Source organism: Mastomys coucha, unplaced genomic scaffold, assembly GCF_008632895.1.
Source record: "Mastomys coucha isolate ucsf_1 unplaced genomic scaffold, UCSF_Mcou_1 pScaffold13, whole genome shotgun sequence".
In the NCBI taxonomy this organism is placed as follows: Eukaryota; Metazoa; Chordata; class Mammalia; order Rodentia; family Muridae; genus Mastomys; species Mastomys coucha.
The window spans coordinates 65,993,267-66,015,578 of NW_022196895.1; the positions used below are offsets into that span (position 1 = coordinate 65,993,267).

The following is a 22,312-nucleotide window of genomic DNA, read 5'->3' on the forward strand; positions in this document are numbered from 1 at the left end:
AAAGTTATTTCAAGTAGATTTTACAACCAGTTTGCCCAAAGGTCTTCATCGAGAAGGCTTTCTGAATGGCTGTTAGAATTCTGGCCCATAACATATCATGAATGGACACTTAAGCAGGTGGCCAGCTGGTCATAGCCCTATCTAGCTGCTGTTGAACCAAAGGAGAACACATTAAGGTTGAGGCAACCTTGACGGACCCACGGTCAAGGTGTGTGTTTTCTCCTATTGCACATCAACACTTCAGAGCAATCAATATTATGATCCCTAATTTAGGCCTTTTGAGAAGTAAGTCTGGACGAAAGTTGTCAAGCCACACTCTTAAGGCTGGGAGTCCCCAGCAGTAGCTCTGTCAGCACAGCCATGATCATTTCATGTTTCCTTATTATTCCTTACCATGCTAAGCATTTTATTTGGAAGAATAATGGTTTTTTTGTTTTTGTTTTTTGTTTTTGTTTATTGGTTTTTTGGTTTTTCGAGACAGAGTTTCTCTGTGTAGCCCTGGCTGTCCTGGAACTCACTCTGTAGATCAGGCTGTCCTTGAACTCAGAAATCCACCTGCCTCTGCCTCCCAAGTGCTGGGATTAAAAGTGTGTGCCACCACTGCCTGGCAAAAGAACAATGTTAAAAATATGGATAACACTCTTGTCTAAGGTTGTATGTAAACATCAGTGGGTACTTTAGGAGTCCATACAACTTAGCTCCCTTCACTTGCTCCAACATTTCCTAATCTATGTGACCCTTACATGTTTTATTCACTGGAAAGTCTGTTAGAATGCCTTCTATTCCGATAAGGTGCAGGCTGAACAGAAAACAGGCCATTTCAATAAATCAAACTGCATGTCAACATAATTGCATGCACTATATTTGAGTCAGGATTTTGTTTATTTGGGCCATTTAAAAGAGCAGGGTGTTGGATTGTTAAAATTGGTTTCATGACCTTGATAGCTTGAAGTTTTTCCTTACTGTTATGAAGCTGAATGGATCAGCGTTCTAGTTCCACTTAAAGGCCTTTCTTCTGAATACTGAAGAAAGATATGTCTATCTATTTACAAACAAATTCATATTGCATTGTTATGAAGGTATGTTCAGTGTAAAGAAACCAAAGATGGTTAATAATGCAAGTATTTTTATTAATACCAAGTATTAATTTTGGGCGGTGGTGGCGCATGCCTTTAATCCCAGCACTTCGGAGGCAGAGGCAGGCGGATTTCTGAGTTCGAGGCCAGCCTGGTCTACAGAGTGTGTTCCAGGACAGCCAGGGCTACACAGAGAAACCCTGTCTCGAAAAACCAAACCAAACCAAACCAAGTATTAATTTTTATTAATAACCAAGTATTGCCCACAATAGTTGGTTTAATAATCACACTTCAAGAATCTGGGCACTTAAGTTTACAAATTTGAGCAATTGATGCAGGAAGGTTTAAGTGAATTAATAAGTCTTGTTCAATATTGTTTTGTCCTTAATTTTTCATATTATTAGAGCTAACAATTTGTACTTTCCTACACACTGTGCCAGAGTCTTGTTCAAATCAGTGCTAGGATGGATTATAAATAAAAACAGATGAGGATTTTAAAGGGGGAAGTTTCAAGTGTACCTCACCTGATAATTAGCAAGATATTTTTGATTACCATCAATCTCCTCATTGGGGTATCTAAGGTGAGATGGAAACTCCAGCCTCCCTCATGTGTCATGGCTACAAAGAGGTCTCTACTCTATAGGCTAAATGCAGCTGTCCTCTCCCTGCAGTGGTTTTACATTAGGAGCAGAAGAGAAGACCCAGTGTTTAAGAGCACTGGCTGCTATTCCAGAGGACCATCTGGGGTTCAATTCCCAGTACCCACATGATGGCTCACATCCATCTGCAGTAGCTCCAGTTCCAAGGAATCCAGTTATCTCTTCTGGCCTCCACCCACACCAGCCTTGTAAACTTTGCATATACACACATGCAGGCAAAACACTCACATAAATTTAGCAATAGTAGATGAAAATAGCCCCATTTAAATCTATCTACCCTTCCAGTTTGCCAGAGAATAGAGTATTTATATAATGAACATTATTTCTCCTAGGCCTCCTTGGGTAGTATATACATGCTAAACAGTGTGTGACAGAACTACATGTTTGTATCAGAGCTCCAGAGCTTTAGAACCTGCCCCCCCTCCCCAAAATGATGCCTTTACTTAACAATAAAATAGTGTTACTGCCACAGGCTCTATAACTGTTGATAAAAATCCTCTCAGGTCTATTCCCATTTCATTTACAAAACAGCAGTTAAAAAGGCATTGCTCTTTGTGTGTTCAAAATTATGTAGACTGCAACACCAATAACAACAATAAACACACATCTCAAAAAACCCTTGTATTCTTTGTTTGATATGATAAGCATGGCCAAATGTAGTGTCATTACAGAAAGCTCAGAATAATTCAGGCTTTTGCCCATACGTACCAAACTGTCAAAGTTTCCCTAATGAAACTATTTTTTGTTTTCTCTGCTTTTGGATGGTGTGGAGTGAGTCTGCTTTCTTTCTTCCTTTGGGCGGATGACTGCAGTTTTACTTCTAAACTGTTGCAGATCCTCTCGTGGGAGGAAGCAAAACATTTGATTCTTGGTACTCAGAGTGACCAAGGGCCATAAACTTTTTTCAAACTTGATATTAGGCAATATGGAGCCCTTCTGTGGAGGAAAGGCGAGGCATGTTGCTCGGAGACAGTGCTTGTATCCCCCTCATCCTCTATGCTTCTGTTTAAAGACACCTTGTTAAATACACATTATTGATTCATATGTACTATCCTGGATAAAATTTGTCTCCTGCATACATTTTCTTTCAAAGACACATGACTGATTTCTTGAACACTAAGTAGTGTTTCAGAACAGTGTGATAGCTATTTGAAACAGGGAAGGTATTGTCTAAGAAGACCTATCTCTGTAAAATGTTATGTTTAATAGTCCTTGGAAGACATTTCTTTATAGTAGGAGAGCAAACGCATCAGGACTGGCAGGATGGTTCATCCTGGTGTGGGACTTACATGCTCAGAACCTATGTGTAGGTGGAAAGAGAAAATGTACCCACTCAAAGTTAAACTCTGACCTCCATATGTGTGCTGTGGCATGGGAAGCCATGTATACACTTAAATAAATAAAGAAAGAAAGAGAGAAAGAGAGAAAGAAAGAAAGAAAGAAAGAGAGAAAGAAAGAAATTTGAAAATTTTAAACACATCTGCCAAACAGTTGTTTGAGCTGTGGCATGGGAAGCCATGTATACACATAAACAAACAAGCAAACGAATGAGTGAATGAATAAATAAAATAAATTTGAAAAGCTTAAACACAACTGCCAAACCACTGTTTGGCAGAAGCCACATTTTTTTTTAAAGGTAGAATGATAAACCTTTAATACAGATTTTTTTTTTTTTGAGAATCTAAAAGACAACTTTATTAGACACTGTTATTGGATAACAAAAGGGATAATGAGAGCTGGCACTTTAGAGCAGAATCATTTGTCCCTGGTCAATATGGAAAGTTTGATACGTTTCTAGAATGTCAGCTCTGCAAATTTAATACATTTTAAATTTGACTTAAATAATAATAATAATAATAATAATAATAATAATAGATACTGATGAACAGCAGTGACAGGACTTTAGCTCCTATGACAGAATTTGAGTAAGGCATTTAGTACTCACCCATAATTTTAATTTTCCATGAGGATATCGCTTAGTTTTTTTATATGTATAAGTGGATTCTCTCATGCATGTTTTCCTCTTTTTAAATTCTGAACATGTGAAGAAAAGTGATGTTCCTATTACTTACACTATTAAATTGATTGCATAAAAACTTTTTTATCTTTTCTTATTTAGAAGCCACAATTTTTAAGTTAGATAACTCAAAAATCTCACCTCTCTGTGAGAGTCTAAAAACAGGCATTCTAAATATTGATTTAGATGTTACAAGTACATACATGTTACATTTTCTTCAGTAAACAAAATTTCAAGTAAGCCCTTATCAATCATCCATCATCATATATTCTCTGAAATTAACATTTTCATACTTTAACCAACTATCACATTAGCATTTCAAAGGCTAGATTAACAAGTCAAAGGGAAGATAGATAGGAATGAACAGGAGATGTGTACATTCTGCAAACCATGTAAGAGCATGAGAGCATCCAGAGAGTAGACCAATGATGCAGAACCAGGAAAACAGCAACATGAGCCTCAGGGGCCCAGGTCCCTAGATGGTTCCCCATGGAATAACTTTATCTAGACCGCTACAGAACATACTTTTTTTTAAAAAAAGGTTAAGTGGAAAACAATATTAACTTACTCACAATTAAATTTTCTTTTTTAAGTGAGAATGTTATTAGGACAATTCTGGCTGGGCCAGAATCCAGGAGAAATTTTATCTTCACAAACATAATCCCACCCTAAATGTAGACAATGTATCAAGCTATATGACCAGTCATCATGGTACTAAGCTTTCTAAGTGAAATTATAATGAGCTTTGGTCCAATTATTTTTTTAAATAAACATAACAATTTCTATTGCAAGATTATCTTTCTAATATGATGATATAAAGATATTCACCCCAATAACAGCTGTACTCTGGTCCCAACCACCATAATTCCCTTTCCACATTAATGTCAACATAAAGAGTAAAAGAAATACAAACTGATAGAGAGGCAAAACAAATGATAAATGTGTTGTAACATCAGCCCTCTTCTTCAGGATAAAGTGAGAAAGAATCTCAGGGATCAACTATGTGAGCAGAAACTCTAAATTGATCCTAATTATCTCATAAGATGAGTATTCATATGTATTTTAGTAAAAAAATAAAATAAAATGAGTATTTACTGCTTTTCTCTGTTCTGGAATTTTCTCTAGCACTAAGTAATCCTTACATATCATTCATCCAATGAATCTGGGGGTGGAGGGTTCATATTCCCAAAATACTGGTGTTTTAACACATGGTCATTTGGTTTAGGCAATGACTAATCCAATATCTTTTGTATGTATAAAACGTAATTGTATGGTCTGCTTTATATATAAACGTGACTTGATTTCTTACAGTGTGTTTTTGAATCTTAGATTCCCACCCTGATTAGTAGGGAATCCATGTATCTTTCCTGCAGCCATTTTGTGCAGGAATTTCCTTAGAGCTGAAATAAGATTCAGGAAGTAAACTCATAATTCACAGGAAATCCCTGAAACTTATCATACATACAAGGCCCCATCTTCCTCCCCATAGTTACACAAACCATAAATATTGAGCTCCAGCCTGTGGAGCTGCTTACACGTTTTCCACACATTCATCACCCATTCTGGGATGGACTATTCTTGATACAGCTATTGCTGAATTGCACACCCTGTTGTAAGAAATATCCCGCCCATATTCCTATAATTAGCCTCACTAAATTAATTGGCTCACCAAGGTGAACTTTGGTAATAATGTTATTTGGGTCTGTTGTCACCTTCCTCTCTGGGGTGAATAAGGCAGACATATTGGTCAGCACTGGTCATCCTGCCTGAGCCTGGGCTCCAGAAGCAGAGAAGCACCCAGGAAATGACTAAATTTGGAGTTGGCCACAGTGGTCAGCCTGCTGGACAGAGCAGTCTTGCACTGGGCTGTGCTGGACTAACCTCTGAGACTGTCTGTCTGGGCTATGCATTGGGGAAGGCAGACCACCTGATGATGCTTTTTCTTGTCTCCTTGATTTTCACCCAGGATGGCTTATGAAGGTTTTCAGGAAATGAAAATCTTTTTTTTTTTTTCCCCCATGTTTCACCAGGACCATTGTCATCCAACAAGCCCTACATCAGTAATAGAATGACTTTTCTTCCCATTCTATAGCTCTTGTCCTTCCTGTCTCGTGTGCAGAGAGCATTGACTAAACCTATCCTTAGGAATGATCAATCTACTGAAGACAGCCTAGAAGGGGCCATTGGTCCAGGTTTATACTTTTTAAAAATCAAATATTCTATACCTTGTGATCTGAAAGGAGGGGGAAAAAAAGCCAAACTTGAGGAACTATTTAAAAAAAAAAAAAAGGATCTAGCATTAACATTACATTTTAGAACATAGTCTCTTTTTACTGCCCGGTACTTTAAAGTGTTAGAATCAAGCTAAAGGTTAGGCTGTGTCTGGTTTCCCCATAAGTCAGTTTGCTCTGTTTTCTTTTGTAATCCTTTGGCACTGATCTCCTGACTCTGCTGATACACAGCAGGTCCATACCAGGGTGGCTTAAGTGTCCCCATTATTTCGATTGATTGCCAGGCATCATGCTAGTTGTTCAGTAGGCTTAATGCTATCTCAGTTCTTGTAGAACTAGGAAAGGAAATAGAAGGGAAAAAAAGTGAAAACCATCTCTAATAGTACTTGACAAACAGCTTCAAGGTAAGCTGTTTTTAAAACTGAGTTGGAGGCATCTGGCAGCTTCTCAGTAGAGAGGAGTTTACCACCAGTAAAACAAGAATGAATTTTATTGAAAATCTGGAGTTGTAAGTTTGTCATGACCACTAACCCCATAAGTGTCAGCTCTAGACAGCACCATTTTACCTCTACACCTTCCAGAGCTTCAAACGCCAGACAGACTTTTACTGTCAACTCCATTCAGGTGATGCCTCTTGATGACACAATACTCTACATTAACTACTCAGATACATCTGAAGGACAGGTCCTGCCATTTTGCAAACAAATGAGTAATTATGTGTTTCAAAAACTATGTGAATTGAAGATGCCTTGAACAATTTTTTTTTTTTGTCTGAAACTAGCAAACCTGGGACAAGATCATCAGTTGCAGTGCCCTTACAAACCAAGAGTAATTTGTTTAAATACATTTGATTCTGGAGGGTGAAGTCAGTTAACTCCTGGTAGCAATGGGTATCAAGATTTTCGCCAGTGTTTGATTTCTACCAAGACCGACAGGGAAAATATTGACACCTAACATATTAATAGGTACTTGAAGGTGTTCAGAAAAACCTGTGTTATGGTAAAGGATTAATTGAGAATATCTGTTCCAACTTTCTTTTAGGCACATAACTTTATAGAAAACTTCTTGGAAAAAAATAAACTGTGTGCCATGAAATGAGACTGTAAATTGTCAGTGTGTTCAAGTGTCCTAGTAGTTCAGCAAAGAAACTAGCATAAAATCTGAGAATTTTAATAGTTATCAGAGACCCAGGCTTTCATTTGGATGCAATAACACAAGAAACTACATAGATAACCCTCCATTCACATGTTCATGTGTACTCTATATGCATGTGCAAGCATGTATATGTATTTGTTGTATATATGCAAGTGTGTTTGCAGGTGTACATACCTGGTTTTTGTTGTTGTTGTTTTGTTTTTTGTAGAGGCCAAGGGAAGGCCTCATCTGTCCTCATTTGTCACTGTCTGCCTTGTTCCTTTGAGGCAGAGTCTTTCATTGAATCCAGAGTTCTGTGTTTTTGGCTATGCTGGTGTTGGGATCTCAGCCCCAAACCTAGGCTCTACCCATCAGACTATCTCTCCAGCCCCTCACCCATCCTTCCTTACAGACAGCGAGGCAAACGTAAAACTTCATTGTTCTGAAAAAGATTATTATCAGAGGGTAAAGGCAGTATATGCAGAAAATCAGGACCAAATAAATTGTAAGAAGAACCAGAAACAGCATTTCCCATGATGAATCAATTAAGTTTACTTTCAGGCTATTAATTAGATACACAGGACACTTGATCTCACTTGACAGTTCACAACATTCTCTAACATGTTAGTGTGGCAATGCCAGATGTCATTTTTGCTCACGGTAATGAATAAGGTATGAATTTGTCGTTAAGGAAAGGCAACTGTTGCCTCTTTGTAACATCTCAATTTTTAATCCTTCATTCTGTGCAAGGCGTCTATTTGTCTAGACTGGCAGCCTATAAATTGAATTGAATAGCGCACTGGCTTCTAGTTCTAAAGGAAACAAAGGGTGGCAAACAGAGGTCAAAAATCACACTCAGACCACAGCAAAACTCCCAAAGCATAGACAGCCAAGAGCCCTTTTACTGTATGTGCCTGAGATTGACCAGTTGCTTTGTGACTGTGGGCCTGCTGGAGAGCCTACTGGTATTTATCAGTCTGCCTCTTGTTTTAGTAGCTGACTGAGGTTGGCTCTGAAAAATATTCACTATTCTTGATAGAATACATGACTGGCTGGCCAGTTACTGCTACTCCAGCCTACAGGATACCCGCAGCACCTATCAGCTCCCAACTGATTGCTTCCATGTGCGCAGAACACTCACTGGTATCTTATTGTCAAATCCCTCATCACGTGTGCACTGTGGAGGTGGAACCTCAAACTCTTAAGGCCAACTTCTGTCTTCAGGATGGGCTTATTATGTTTTATTGCCATGAGAGTCAATGCCTCTTCTGTGAGTGAGCACATGCTCAGAACATGGAGTGGAACTTGCTTCATGTAAGAGGCAGATCTAGCATCTCCATGCCGTTCTGGTAGCAGCTGTGTGAGACACTGCATCTATAAAGTTTCCTGTTCCCCTACAAGGTTCCAACACGTCTGTTTTTAACTTTGGAATTTTGCTTCATATATACAAGAAACTAGACTTTCTGGGAAGGGCCATAAATGCCAAGCCCCAAGTGATTGGCAGTCCGTAATCAATGGTTTAACAGCAGTGTATACCTTTGCACTTTACAGCTAGATCAAATAATAGTAATTTAAAGTGAGTTATAAAATACTTGTAAGTTTTCTAAGAAGGACTTTTTTCCTACTAGGAAGAGTACTCACGCCTTTTCTTCATGTTTTTATACTATAATCAACTTCAGACATTGTTTGCAAAGAAGAGATTGCTGGCTGGAATGTTACGATACATATAGTCAAAACTAATCAGAGAAAAATCACATTGATCCTACCTAAGAGAATATGGAATAGTGATGAATTTAAAGACTTGTAAAATTTAGAATATTTGAAGTTGGGTAACACCTTAGTGAATAATGTAAGTCACCAAATGCATCAGAGGAAAAATAAGAATCGACACTGTTCTAGTCACACAGAGAAATTTGTATGTGTAGATTACATGTCTCACCCAGATGTGCGTCAAGTTAATACTTTCTTAGGATTTTGTTTTCTGTCTATAATAATCAGAGCATGGGGGTTAGTGATGAATTGCCAGGAGATTTTACAAAACATACTTGTTCAGAGTTATATGTTTCACATGACAAATTCATATCAAAGAAAGCTTTGCGCACCTGGGTGAAGGAGACCAGAAGTGAAACAGAGAACATATAAGATGAATAAGAAGGAAAATAGTATATTCTCAAACTTGTTTAAAAACCAAGCATACATATGGAGAGTGAGGTAGCCAGATGGTCGGTTCTAAGCTTTTGCAAGCAAAGAAGTAGGGATCAATACTTAACCCAAAGTGGAGGAGAAGAGAGAAGGCCAGAGAGAGAGTAAATTCCTTAATGTAGTCAGATCACTTGATTTTTATGTCAGTCAATGAACAGTATTTTACATATTACTAAGACCTATAAAATAATTATTACCTGAAAACTATTCTTTAGTCCTTTCAGAACATCAAGATGGATTTTGTTATGCATTGGTAGACTGTTCTGTTTAAAGTGTACCAAAGAGTACACATGGAGGGACCCATGGCTCCAGCTGCTTGTGTGATAGAGGATGGCCTTCTCTGGCATCCCTGGGAGGGGAGCCTGTTGGTCCTGTGGAGGCTCGATGACCCAGCGTAGGGGAAATGCTAGGGCGCTGAGGCAGGAGTGGGTAGGTAGGTGGGAGAGCACCTTCATAGAAGCAGGGGAGTAGGAGGGAGTGGTTAGGGGATTTGTGGAGGGGAAACTGGGAAGGGGGATAACACTTGAAATGTAAATAAATAAAATAACCAATATAAAAAATGTGTTACATTTAGTCATGGCAGTGACAGGATAAAGCCACAGAGGAAAATTAAGAAAGCTAATTTGGGCCGATATTAATAGTGGCTTGGTATCCGTGATTAAGGCATGATATTAATCAAGCCAAATGGACTTATTCACTCCCTTTAGAAATCTCTGAGGATCCCAGGTGGTACTGAGTGTTCCAGTCACCTGAGCTGGAACTTGTCCTATTTCACAAGGTGGCTGGGAGACAGATTCATTGAAGTGAATCACAGGAAAAGCGACCGGTGGTGTTACGCTCATAAACTAGGAGCTGCCTGCATATGAAATAGTCTAATTCAGCAGTGATGAAAAGCATATAGAATCATATACATTGGCTTCTCTCTGTATCTTCCAGAGCCTAAATGGCATTATTAGCCAGAGCTCTGTATGGAAAAGAAAAAGAAAAACTCACCATTATTTCAGTAGGGTCACTTGCTCCCCCTACAGTTTGGGACCACCCTGAGGAATGATATCTGGTCTCACAGATATCATTTGACCACCTTCTGCTGTTGTTTTAAATTTATACCACCATGAATTCTCCTGAGACACCTATATCTGCACTGGCATTTTTTCCCTGAATAGTTTCAATTAAATGATCTGAGCGCCACAAACGGAGTTCCAGCTTCCTCTCTTCAATTCCTCTCACCTTTTTTTCTGGATTTGAGTTTTGAGCAACATGCATTATTCATCCACCAAGTTCTTTATTAAGAACAGGGCGGTGCGTTCTTTCCTTCCCCCCACACAGCTCCTCTGATCCCTTCCACAATTTTGTAATCACTAAGCTAAGTCACCTTAGACCTCTTACGCTTGCCTTTGTTCCTTGTGACAACACTGCTTCTAAAGATGAATTCGGTGAATTCATAGCTTACCTACCAGGTTACAGTTACCTGCTCGCAGAGCCTTACGGGCTCCATGTCCTCTGAGAGAGGAGACCTGACCTGTTCATTTTACAAGGAAAGTTGCAAACACAGCACTGACTACATGAAAGGCACTTACCATGTTGTTTAGGTCAACAGATTCAGAGAGACTAAAATTATATTGAAGACTAAGTTGCCATTGTCTGGCTTAAGGTGGTGAAAATCCAGTGCTTGAAGGGGAGGGCCAGGTACTTGGGTGGCAGGTAATAGTTTAGTTCCCATGTAGTGAATTGTTTAGGTGCCTTTAGTGCACTCTGGAATTAGGAAATCTCTGAACTATGTGTGTGTGTGTTGTTCCTTTATTTGGGGATGTTCAGTGGGAGGATGTGAGGGAATCAGAGGATTGCATCCATCTGAGGAGGCACCTGAATCAACAGGTAGCCCATTTCTTACTGTAATAAATGGCACTGTTAATTTTAACTAATTTGACATTTTCCATACAATTTACACTGCGCTATTACAGGCACAACCTGGGCCGCCCAACGAATGTCAATAATTCTTCGATTTCTTGGGTTGTGTTTATCTTTGGATCTGGTGGCTGTGCACACAGCATCTTTACTACGGGGAAAAGAAAATCAATTTGAAAGCGGCTTTGAGATGTTTTTAACCCTCACATTCTACTTTCTATGTTTTTAAAAACAGGATTCCTGGGAAAAAAAACACAATAAAAATGTTTCTAACTGGTTATAAAATATTGCTTCCCAGATAGTACATTTTATGGATACATGGCCAACACTCATGAGTTTTTAAATGTATAGTCTATTAATTTTTAATTAGCAAATAGAATAATGGGTCTCAGTATGGTATTTCACACACATACCATATTTCCTTCTAAATCATCCCCTTCCCCTACTGCTTTCTCCCTGCTTCTTGGTGGTTCACATGTTAAGATTTGAGATATAAGAATCAATTTTGAACTGCCTTAAAGAACTAAAGAAAGAAACAGATGCAGCACACATTTAGTAAAAGAGCCAGGGTTTTCTTTGATGGTGAAAATTTATATTTTTGAGAGAGCATAGGAAAAAAAAGAAAAGCCTTCATCTATCTGTCCCAATTTGTGTTACTATTAGTATTCCAAAAGAGAAATGGGCCTGGTGGATGTCTTTTATCCCAGAATGTGGAAGGCAGAATCAGGCAGATTTTTATGAGTTGAGGACAGCCTGGTCTACAAAGCAAGTTCCAGGATAGCTAGGGCTACACAGAGAAAAGAAGACAGAGGGAGAGGGAGAGAGAGAGAGAGAGAGAGAGAGAGAGAGAGAGAGAGAGAGTCCTCTAAGTTGTTAATAGAAAGATTTATGATCCATTTGGTTGTTGCAAGCTAGCTAGTCCACTGAGTTTTATCTATATTATAAGAAAATGTATCTTAGGTATCCACAACTAACCAACATTTTACAAATAAATGCCTTGATATTTAAGGTAAATGAAATGTCCAAGGTCATGCAGGGAAATCATACAGGAAGGTAAAATAGGAAACTGAATCAAGGGCTATTTGAACTCAGCATGTATACAAGTTTGAATGGTCCTAGAATTTTCGTTTTATATTATTCTCAAAGCGCGAAGTCGGTATCCTTAGTTACATGAATGTCGTCTGGTTTGACTTTAGAACCCACTTCAATTCTCTGGCTTACTTAGGCCAAACCTCAAGACTGCATTTCTCTAAAGTAACTCTAACCCAGGCCCTTCCGGGAACCACTTCCCTGGCCTCATTCACAGCTCTACTTAGGGGCTAAAGAGGATTTTGAAAGGGTAGGTGCTGCAAAGAGACACAGCCTTGAGATATGTTCATTAAACACTGTTGGGAGCCAGAGAGAACAGTACAGCAGAGCCCTCCTTGAGTCCTCCTTGGAGCAGCTCAGTTGCCATCCTGTGGTCTTTCGCAGAGAAACCACACCACCGGATTCAGTGACACAGGAAACACACCGCCCAGGGCTTCTCTGGTCTGCAGAGAGGACCACATCTGCAGGCTCTTATGACTCTACTCACTAAAGGACCAAACACTCTGGACAGGAAACCTTTCCCTACACTCTTCATAATGAATGGGATGAATCTCATCAAGCTTGTCCGTTCCCAACATTGACAGTGACAGGGACAGCAACTAAATTAAGGGTAACAGCAAGTATTACGACTGAGTTACACAGCCTCCTTTTGTTCACTTGGCTCTCCTGTTGGCTAAGTGAGAACCTGAAATTAAACAAGGAGATGGTTGGAGATGGTATTAAGTAATTTCAAAGTAAGAAGCACCCGATATTATTTTCAGGAAGTCCCAGGCCAAAAATGAATCTCTACGTGGTGCCTTCAAGAGATAACTACTGAGTGGACTCCATCAGCTAGCATTCATTTCCAACTGAAGATTAATAGGGAGGTCTTGCTTCTATGACTCCCTGTGAATCTGCTCATTTCATCCTATGCTCTCCCTCCCTTCCCCCCCCACATACATACATACATACACACACACACACACACACACACACACACACACACACACACACACACGGAAGTGTGAGAGTATTTCCATTATAGTCATTTTTCTCCTAAGATACTCTTTTCAGAGATTGTTTGTTTTTGTCTGTGCTGTCCCAAATCATGCTCTGGCACCCCAACACTGACCAGCAACATTTGAGGGTACAGAGTTTGTGTTACTATTCCCTGGACGATTAAGATCAGACATGGAGGAGACAGGCTAAGGGCTTGGGACTGAGGACAACATTTTTCTCATATAGTGAGTTTTTGTGGCCATCTGTAGTGTATACAAATGATTTACAAAGTTAGAAGGATGGTGGTGTTGCTCTTGCCATTGTGGCCTTTAGGGGAAAACTTCAGAAAATCAGAAGCCTGAGTCAGACCAAGAAGTTACCCAAGTCACGATGTAGCCAGTCCGGACATCAAGCAATCGTTTCCATTCATTTTTAAACACTAAGAGGTACTCATTTTAGTGGGACATGGTGGCACATGTCTGTAATCCAGTACTGAGTTTGAATCAGAAGGGCTAAGAGTTCAAGGCTAGCCTGAGTGAGCTCCAGACCAAGAGGCTGTTCAAAGAGAGTGGGGGACCCAATTTTTAATTCCCACTTTTCTTACTTTAAAAAAAAGTCTAATTTCATTCTATATTTTATGTATTTTGAAGTGGCTATAAATGTTTATCTACACTCTGTTTTACTGATGAAAAGAATGTACTCCAAGAAGTGACTAAGCAATACTTTCTAATAATCTTCTTGGGCCCCTATTACCTCGCCTAAGTAAGAGTGGAGAAATTTGATATGAACCAGCTTTTCTCTTTTCTAGTGTTTCCCTCCAGCTGGATGTAACACGGTATCCAGGCCTCTGACAAGAGAATATTGTGCTAACCCCGAGTCACTGGAATTGGAAATAAATGTCTGTGCTACAGAGGAAGGTTAAACACAGCCTTGTGGTTTAAACAACTAAAACGATTTCCCCTTTATAGAGTTTCTCTGTCTCCTCTCCTCAAGTTCTCCTCCCGTTCTTTGTACCTTACCCACTCTCTATCCTTTACATGGATAGATACAGAGAAGGAACTGGGGAAGGTGGGAGACATAGAAGAAAATAAACACGGAGCAAGGCATGTAGACTCGCCAGGTCCAGAGCCATAGCGGAGAGCATTGGAACGATCAGCAGCATCCTTCGTTTTGCACGGGAGAAAGTCGTGGTCTTGAGGACTGCCACGTCCTTAAGCTACAGTCACTGTACAGTACTGGCAAGGTTGGCTCAACGACAGGGTGAACGTAACTGTTCACTGGAAATCACCAAGGCATGCACCTTTATCGGCCTTCAGTGAAACAACTTTACCTACTTAAGACATTTTTGCACACTTGAATCTTAAACAATTGCATGAGACAGTGTCAACCTAATATACTTTTATCTGTTTTATATCTCATAACGAAAATTTTTGCCATCACTTCTACATTTTTATCTAGACAACCTACCAACGATTCTACATGCTGTGCTCTCCGATATGCTTGACCACAGCTTTCAAATATAACTGGAAGACCATTTGATTGCATTTAATGAAATATCCCAGTAGAGGCCATGTCTATAACCCCTCTGGTAAAAAAAAAAAAATCCTGTGTATCATTCTTCTTAGTCTTATTCAGTCCCAGAAATGGCTTCCCAGTACTGCATGCCAAGCCTTCCTGTGGTCCCTGCAGCCCCTGCTTTCTACTCTCCATTCTCTTCTCTCAGGTTCTTGAACAAGTCAAGCTCATAAGGTCGCAACTGCCATTCTGAGTCTGCTCTCTCTATCATCCCCCACACCCTTTTCTTGTGCTCATGACGAATGTTAGCAGCTTTTCTTTCAGTCCACGGCTTCCCATGAGAACACTATTTTCCTTTATTCAGAAAGAAGAATGCAAACCCTAAGTTGCATAAAGTGGGAGGTAAGTGTAGGCAGCATGCTGAGATCTGACAGTAGGCCAGGGGTGCAACTCAGCATTCGTTCAAGTCAGAGACTCTGGGTTCAGACTCGAGCATCAGACGGAGAGGAGGAGGACAGAAAGATGAATTTCACTCTCTTGCTTTCTCTCACACTGATTCAGTGATGTGAGACACTCCCCCACTCACTGTTTTCTTCTGAAAAAATGCTTAAAGTATTAGTCCCTCTTTTTAGCACATATTCCAAGCTTGTTCTTCCTCGAAGTATACTGAGAACTCACACAGCACCTTGCCAAGTATTTCTGACTTTTTTGTTCTACAGGCACATTTTAAAATTAATTTTTATTGGAGTCTGAATGTAATGTAAAATTTTCTGGTGTTCTCTAATTCCTTTTTCTCTTGGGATTCAGTGAAAAGCTGCTTACAAAGTTTTGCATTAGTGTTTCTGACTATGTTATTAGGAGAGGTCCGACTCTTGTCAAAGTTTCCCATGTCACCACACTGACGTGCACAATCACACGCTTCTCATCTCAGTCCTTATCTTAGCAACATCTGGCACCACTGGCTATTCTGTAAAAACTCCCGTCTTGTGTTCATGACGGCGGTGTTATCTGATAACTGTCCCATCACTTGACTGGTTTTCTGATGCTTCCTGGGGTGAGATCTCTCAATGTCATATCCAGCGGGGGATCAGTTCTCAGTTCTTAGATCTCAGCCTCATCCCCCCTCAGCTCTCTCCAGTTGATGTCTTGAAGATCTTGGGTCTAGCCATCGTTCATCTATGCCAGGTATTGTAGGTCTATAAAAGGAGAAGCCTAACTGGCTGTGTCCACACAGGAGCTTGAAAACACTTCAGATAGTTGGTAACAGAGTCCTCACCTCCCTCCCAGTCTTTTCCTTCGCCATCTTTCCCAGTCTTAAGATATAGCCTTATCATCTAACCAGGTTGTTTTGTATGCTTTTGGGTAACCACATTCTATCTTTCTTACCACCATCCCTACCCTTTACCTGGGCTATAGCAAGACTTAGCAGCTCTGCCTTTAAACACTCTCTGAACGGATCTACTTTTATCTGAGACCACGGTTCCAGTGCTAATCTATACTGCCGCCTTTGATGGTCATATCACAATCCATTGTCTTCAAGGAAGTCAGAGAGACAGCTTTAAAAATGTCACCTCATTTGATGTACGGTGCTTTCATAACAAAGTCATAGTAAAAATTTTAAAGCAATGAGCACAGCAACACTTCCATTTTATCAGCTCACAATGCACAGTGTTCCTGGCTTATGCAGAGGACTCATTTCTAGGCCCCTACTCGGATCTGCATGCACTGAAGCATCAGCATTTATATACAATTACACAGTATTTGCACACAGCCTACGCAAGCATTATGTATTTTAAATCTATACCTTAAACCATCTGTGTACTAGTCAGATCCAATGTGGTAGAAAGGATTCGTAAATAGCTGGTATAGTAGATTGTTCAGGAAGTCATGATAAGAAGTCATGGACATGTTCCTTATAGATGAAGTCTAGCTTTAAAGGTTTTTTTATTTAAAGATGGTTGAACTCACTCACAAAGTAGCCAGCTTTAAGCATATATCACCACACTATACCTAACAAAAATATGTAACTTATATCACAATAAATTAAGTCTCTCCCCAAGGCTTTTCCTGACCAGTGTCATTATTTTGACCCCTTACTATGCTTTCCATAATATTAAACCTTGTAGGGTTATTTATTTGTTTGCTCCTCCCCCCCCCACTCTAGGGTGTAATGTGTAAATAGCAAAGTCCTTTCATCTCATTAGCTCCTTTTATCCGCATTGCTTAGAAGAATGTTAGTGTTCATAATGTGCTAGACAAGTATTTGTTGGAAAATATTACACAGGCTATTTAATATAGCCTTTTACCCAGAGTGAAAACCCCAAACCAATTATTTATTTGCACCTTCAGAGCCCTCCATGGCATGGCCTTCGTAGTACCAGGAAACAGGACTAGCAAATCCCAGCTGCCTGGTTGTTCTGTCTGGAATCACACCCTCAATTGCTCCAGATCAACACTGAAGTAGCCTCCTAATAGGGCTCACCCTGGTACCTAATCTACAACCTGATACTCCCGCCCCAACTCCACACTACCGAAACTTATGGAATAACTCTCTCCTGCTCCACACTCTGAGTCATGTGTCATAGATCTAACCTGTTCATCTTGTTAGCTTTTTGTCCCCAGATAAATAGTAAGATCCACAAGGTTAGGGATGCCTGCTTATTGTGTCCATGTCTGTCTACAGAGAGCCTAGAACAACATGGGATGCTGTTTAGAAATACGTATTGAATAAACAAACAAGTAACCAAATACATTATTTTCTCAAGATATTGTACAAGTTAAAAAAATATTGAATCTATGGAAGAATTCCTTTAGCCATTTACTAAACAGAAAGCTACAATGTAAGCATTAGCTCTCTGCTTGCTCAAGGAGGAAGAGAAGCACAATGCTGGAAGAATAGCAATAATGACTGAGGAGGGCCTGAAAACAGCTAAGCATATAGTTCTAAGAACAGGTCCATCTTATAATGTCACCACTTCCTGCATTACAGAACATCCACTCCATACTGCATATACCTAACCACGAAGAAAGCTAATCGCTCCTCTTTGGTAGTCATCTCTACAAATGATCCCTGGCAAACATCTGGCTTGCCCTGTCTCTTTTTATTGGTATTGTTCTCCTGCATCTCAGCATAACAAGTAATCGACTCGGAGCTGAGCTATTGGTTAACTAGCCTCAGTGAATCAACAGAAGAAACCGGATTTATTTCGAGGTGAACTTGGTGAGAACGGTCAGGGTGCAGTCTGGACTCTACTGAGCACCTAGGCTGAGAGCCTAGTCCTAACTTTCTAAGAATTGGGGGGGCAGGAGCATCAGCAGATGCCAGCTTGAACCACCTGGGACTTGGACATCCATGTTTCTGGAGGGATGAACACCCATTCTGAAACTGAAGTCAGAGGTAGTAGTAGAGTGCGGTACGTCATGAGTTAAGAGGATCTTTCTCTTCTCCAGGGTTACCTTCCTTATCAGGTCAAACATACCTCTTCGAGAAGCCAGCTGTGAGGAGGGAGATCTGTGCCCTGCTTGTATTTGACAGATTCTTTGTATTGCCATTTGGCGAAGGTGAGAACAGGCTTATCCAGTTTTATCTGAAATGTTTTGTTTCCCATTCAAGAGCAATGGTAGTAACAGGGCATGGTAGCTCATAGCCAGTCCTTAAGCAGGGAAGTCTCCTTAACGTTGAGTCTCAGGCAAGGGCATACCTTGTGATGAGCCACAAGACTAGTGAGCTGATGTGGGTAAGGAATTACCCTCGGGAACTAAGAAAAGCTAGTCTGGGAGCAGGCAGGATGGCATCAGAAAAGCACTTTTCTTGTTATATAACTTCAAACTGATCGTTACAATACCTTTTAAGTCCAGTGAACTTATCTATTTATAAAATCTCGCAATCCTTTCTGTTTTTCAAAAGTTATAACAACTAACTAGCACACTATGAGTATATGTAAATAAGTATGAATATAACGAAATATTCTGTCTACTTTTCAAAAGTTATAACCAACCAACCAGTACATTAGGTATATGCAAATAAGCACAAATATAACTAAATGTTGAGAGCTAATAAACATTCTCCTAAACAGACTCAACTCAAATTGTATGTCTTTGCTAATAACCCCGAAACTATACGCCAATCCACTTAAACTGGAGTCCCACAGCATTAGTCGTAGATCGTGTCCCAAAAAGCTGGTAAGGTGTTCAGGCATTCATCGAACACCTTGTTCCTAGGAAGACCATCTCTGCTTACACATCACTGGGACGATGTTTTCTGGAGTCTTAGTAAGCTAATGTTGCAGTGGGGAGAATCTTAGTGGTGAATGTATTGGGACCCACTCGCAATAACACTCATTTCCTGTACTCAATCCCTAAGATGCAAAACTTTGATCAGAATTCTAAAATAATATGGCAAACACCGGAATGAAAAAAGCACCCTTCACTTTCTAAGGCTGAATCATCTATCTCAAGGAAGTGCTAAGAGAAGTCCTCTCTCTTGCCTGGCCAACCTCTCTAGGTCCTTCCACGCTGAATGCCACGCTCCTTTTTTTACTGCTATTAATCGTCTGCCTTGTTTTTTTTTTGAAATACAGATGAGCATGCCACTGTCCAGTGTTCTTGTTTTGCTTTGCTTTAGGTTCTAATCAGCCGCAGGATAGGCACACACTAAATCAAGGGGAATATAGATCGAGTTTGCAGGGGGGCCATCCGGACAGGCACGACCCCCAGGTCACGATCGCCAGGCTTTCTGCAGGGAACAGATTAGAAAGCTGCTGCACGCGGGGCCTGCGCCCTCCCTGTTTCCCCCCCCCCCCCCCCCCCCCCCCCCCCCCCCCCCCCCCCCCCCCCACTTTCCCGCAGCCGCGCGGAATGTGGGTGGAACCGCATTCCAGCCCACAGCTGGCCTTCCCCAACTCACCAGCCCGCGGAGCGGGGGCAGCGGGGACAGCGAGGGAGCTGGTGTCAGGTTTCGGGAGCAGCTCCGGTCTTCCCGAGCTCCGGGGACCCACCAGCAACCACCGCGCACCGGTAGCCAGCCTCACAGAGTCACGGTCATGGGCAAGGCTCCCTCCCTGCGTCTGCAACCTGTGGCTCCCGATCGGTGAAAGGCCCAGACGCGGTCCCCAACCTTTGCCTGTCAAGACTGCAAGTGGCAAGGCTGGTAGCACCACCCTGGAGTCCCGCCTAGGCAGCTGGGATCAGGAAGGTTTGTGTGAGAAGAAGGCGTGTCCCTGAGTCCTAACGCGGATGTGCCTGGCTCACCTCGAGCCAGTCTGGCTGGTGACTCAACCCTGCAATAAGAAACACACTTGGCTGCTGGTGGATCCTCCACGCTGAGGGAGCGCATGCCCTAGTGGCAGGCTCATTTTCATTGACTTATTTCCCTGGCTTTGCACTGAGCATCCCTTTCAAAGAACCCCGGGGCAGCGAGGGGAAACCAGTTCTCATACACAGCTTGGCCTCCACCTTTGCTCCTAGAAAAGCATCAGTCTGGGTATCAGAAGGAAACTGCATTTCTAAAGCTAGGGCGCAGACGTAAGAATCAGTCCACGCCAACGGAATCCTTACTTGCTAAAAGCATCAATGAGTTTCTGCTAGGTAAAGCACAAGGCCAACTGAGCAAATATGTATTAAGTTCGCAGTACGTGGCAAGTCCTACACTTACTACTTCGGATTTTCTCATGAAATAAAGATCCTGGGTAGCCTTTGGGCATTACATTTTTAGCATACTGTAACATCCCTAAATGTACAGATTCGTGGTCACAGTAAGGACGCAGTGAATAATCGCATTTGACGTGTTCCTTCGCAAAGAAAATAGTTCCAAACCTGTTGCTTGCAATTATTTATGTTACAGTTTGGCGGATGGTGTCTTAAATTTTAATGGTTTAATTCATGCTTGACCTGATGGTTCAGAGTTTAAAGCACTGGGTAAGATCGGCTAGGGAAGGCTTAAATCAAGGCTCACACACAAAGATGTGACCTCCTTGAAGACAAAAAATAATAGGGCCAGGCAGGGTTACAATGTGAGTTTCTAGTCAGCCTAGGCTGCAGCATGAGATTGAAAAGAGAGAGAGAAAGATGGGTCTGGGGGTGGGAAATCTATACAGGTAATGCAAGTAGGTGGTCTAGAATAATGCCTGGCCCTTTATTCTATAGAGGCCTTGGCTAAACTTACTCTCAGATCAGCACTTAACCTACGTTATCCTCCCAAGGTGCTTTTTGATTTGTAAAACATCTTAATATATTTACTTTATTTTACGTAGATGAGTGTTATGCAAGTTCATATATATGAATGCATATATTCATATATGTATGTATGTGTATGCATGTATGTATGTATGTATGTGCACTGTGAACATGTCTGGTGTTCAGAAGGGATCAGCTGTCCTGGAACTGGAGCTACCATGTGGGTGCTGGAAACCGAAGTCTGCCCAGGTCGTCAGAAAGAGCAACAAGTACTCTTAGACACCGAGTCATCCTCTCTAGCTCAGATATCATCTGACTTGTTAACAGTGTTTTGGCTCTTCGAACTGAAAAAGAGTGTGTGAAGTTCATAATTTTAAAGGTTCTTTTGTACCCGGAGTTCACGTGACACACATTAAAAAGTTAACACTTCTATCTCCACAAATCAGGTCTGGTAGGTATACAGACACTATAATTGGGAAACTTCTAGATAAAAAGTGTCAAATTCATCACCTGCATTTTATCCTGCTTAAACTCCTTGAACACAGAAATAAATCCATTTTTGAGCTTCCAAAAATATCTTTAAACCATAAAAGGAAATAAAAGAGACCTTGGCAGGTAAAACAAATTGCAATGTATTTTAAAAAGAAGCCCAGCCAGTTGGAAGGAGGCAGGTAACCATTAGAGAAACGCTTTACCTGGGCCTGTCTGTGGGTGGAGTTACAGACAAGCCATTATCAGGGATTCTCTGCAAAACCCAGCAGGCTAAGACTTTACAGGGCAGAAACACTGACACAGGCTGGAGGCCAGAAGTGCAGTGTGGGGTTTGGTCAGAGGCAAGACACAGAGTGCCCCCATCTGAGGTTTTCTCCCCACTGTCCTGTGATCAACCAAGTTCTCTTATCTGCTTCCTCCAGCCTCAGGAAGACTGGAGGCCTCTGTTCTGAAGAATGCAAATAGGTCTCATGGTTGGCTTACTTGGAGTTGGACACAGGCCCTGTGACTCTGCGTCCAGTGAAGTAGATAACCAATTTATATAGAAAACAGTGGCAATGCAAAACCTCTCGAGGTTGAAAACATACTTAGTGAAGATGCTCGAAACTGATAGCTGTGTGAGAAAGGGAAAGTTGAAAGTCCTCAGCAAAGCAGGACAAAAAGCCACCTGAAATGTTGGGGTAAAAAAAGGGACCGAAAACAATCCCAGAAAATTCCCAGATATGAGTTCTTTCTACGCAGAAAGGGATGGAAAGGCAATCGATTGAAAGGAAATAAGGTTTTAAGAACCCCACAAGTGCTGGGCGGTGGTGGCGCACGCCTTTAATCCCAGCACTTGGG

The 22,312-nt window shown here is 41.0% G+C and overlaps 1 protein-coding gene across 3 annotated transcripts in view; it reads right to left on the reverse strand.

The window, feature by feature from the left end:
* Positions 1-22,312, reverse strand: part of Rab27b (RAB27B, member RAS oncogene family) — a 148,057-nt gene that overhangs the window by 42,608 nt on the left and 83,137 nt on the right. Inside the window, exon 1 of one of the 3 annotated variants that reach the window (XM_031365978.1) lies at positions 19,713-20,080. The exons of 1 other annotated variant lie outside the window; for it this stretch is intronic. The gene's annotated coding sequence lies outside the window, so the exon portion shown is untranslated. Of the gene's footprint in view, positions 1-19,712; positions 20,081-22,312 lie in introns of those variants that run through there. One more of the 3 variants, XM_031365980.1, reaches the window with a different exon arrangement.